Here is a 2,238-nt window from a genome sequence, read left to right as displayed (position 1 = left end):
GTGTAAATAGCCAAAAGTCACACAGCTAATAAACGACAGAGTCTTAATTTTCAAATCAGGCATTCTGATTCTAGCGCTTGAGCTTTTAACCCTTACTGCCAGACAATTTAATTATGTTTCCCTAATCAGCTCTGTCTCTACCACCAACTATAACCAACAGGGCTACTTTGTTGCCTAGCTACCAGAGGGGTACTATTCATGTTTATATTATAAGCAATACTGAGAGGAAAATTTATAGCCTTAAACTTAAATTTTAAAAGAAAAAAGACTGGGCGCCTGGGTGGCTCAGTTGGTTAAGCGATTGCGTTCGGCTCAGGTCATGATCCCGGAGTCCTGGGATCAAGTCCCACATCGGGCTCCCGGCTCAGAGGGGAGCCTGCTTCTCCCTCTGACCCTATCCCCTCTCATGCTGTTTCTCTCTCTCTGTCAAATAAATAAATAAACAAAATCTTTAAAAAATAAATAAATAAATAAATAAATAAATAAATAAATAAAAGAAAAAAGACTGAAAATCAGGAACTAAGCAACTCAAAAACTTAAGAAACTAAAAAATAAGAAAACAGTAAATTCAATGAAAACTAAGATAAGTAAATAATAAACATAAAAGCAGAAATTAATGAAGTAGGAAACAAAGATATAATTGAGAGGATCAACAAAGCCAAAGTTAGTTCTTTGAAAAGAATAAGATTGAGAAATCTATGGCAAGACTGATGAAAATAAAAGGGAAGATGCCATTAATAAATATTAGGAATTAAAAAGAAGGGGTGCCTGGGTGGCTTAGTTGGTTAAGCATCTGACTTCATCTCCAGTCCAAGTCTTGATCTCAGGGTCATGAGTTCAAGGCCCATGTTGGGCTCCATGCTGGGCGTGGAGCCTACTTAAAAAAAAAAAGGAACTAAAAAGAAGCCATAACTATAGATACAACAGAGATTAAAATTTCAGAATATTATTAACAATAATATTGTTTTATTGTGTGAACGAATATGAAAATTTTGTTAAAAAGACAAATTTCTAGAAAAATATAAATTAGCAAAACTGACTCAAGAATAAAGAGAAAACATGATAGTTTTATAACCATTAAAGAGATTGAATCAACATGTAGAAATCCTTGCACAAAGAAAACAATGGAGCCACATAATTTTATAAGCAAGTTCAACCTCTTCCAATCTTACCCAACTTCAACCTTACTCAAACTCATGCAGAGGAAGAAAAGGAAAAAAGGAAACACTCCTAAATCCAAGTTAGAAGGTTAGTTTTCTTGATACTCAAATCAGAAAAGAATAGTATAATAAAGGAAAAGTAAAGGTCAGCCTCACTCATAAATACGAATGCACAAATTCCTTTTTTTTTTTTTTTAAGTGGGTGAGGGGCAGAGGGAGAGGGAGAGAGAGAATCTTAAGCAGGCCCTATGCCCAGTGCAGAGCCAGATGCAAGGCTCAGTCTCACAACCCTGAGATCACGACCTGATCCGAAATCAAGAGTCCGATGCTTAACTAACTGAGCCACCCAGGCACCCCACAAACCTATAGTTTTTTAATTAATAAGGGAGTTAAGCTTGTTGTCTATAAAACTCGTGTACAGAAGTGAATTTAGTTTCTTTACCTAACAAATATAAAGTGTAATTCTTAAAAAGATATAATGTATGATAAAAGCACTTAGGAATAAATTTAGGGGTGCTTGGGTGTCTCAGGTCATGATCCCAGGGATCCTGGGATCAAGTCCTATATGGGGCTCCCTGCTCCGTGGGAAGCCAGCTTCTCCCTCTCCCACTCCCCCTGTTTGTGTTCCCTCTCTCGCTGTGTCTCTCTCTGTCAAATAAATAAATAAAATCTTTAAAAAAAAGGAATAAGTTTAATAAAAGATATGTAAGACCCTTATGGGTAAAGTTATAAAACTTCTAAAATTTCTAAAATTTAAAGGAGCCTGATTGGTTCAGTGGGAAGAACATGAAACTCCTGATCTCAGGGTTGTGAGTTCAAGCCCCACATTGGGTTTAGAGATTACATAAATTTAAAAAAAAAATTTTTTTAAAGATTTTATTTATTTATTTGACAGAGAGAGACACAGCAACAGAGGGAACACAAGCAGGGGGAGTGGGAGAGGGAGAAGCAGGCTTCCCGCTGAGCAGCGAGCCTAATGCGGGGCTCGATCCCAGGACTCTGGGATCATGACCTGAGCCGAAGGCAGACGCTTAACGACTGAGCCACCCAGGCACCCCATAAATAAAAAATTTTAAAA

General features: G+C 37.2%; 1 non-coding gene across 1 annotated transcript; it reads left to right on the top strand.

Annotated features, from left to right (window-relative positions):
• Positions 1-1,921: 1,921 nt before the first annotated feature.
• Positions 1,922-1,994, top strand: TRNAR-CCU (transfer RNA arginine (anticodon CCU)). The gene has a single exon. It is a non-coding gene; the product is annotated as a tRNA-Arg (tRNA).
• The last annotated feature ends 244 nt before the right edge of the window (positions 1,995-2,238 follow it).

Source organism: Leptonychotes weddellii, unplaced genomic scaffold (genome assembly GCF_054177405.1).
Source record: "Leptonychotes weddellii isolate Sample4059 unplaced genomic scaffold, ASM5417740v2 HiC_scaffold_21265, whole genome shotgun sequence".
NCBI lineage: Eukaryota > Metazoa > Chordata > Mammalia > Carnivora > Phocidae > Leptonychotes > Leptonychotes weddellii.
The sequence above is the reverse complement of the archived record's forward strand: the minus strand, read 5'-3'. Positions and strand labels throughout refer to the sequence as shown.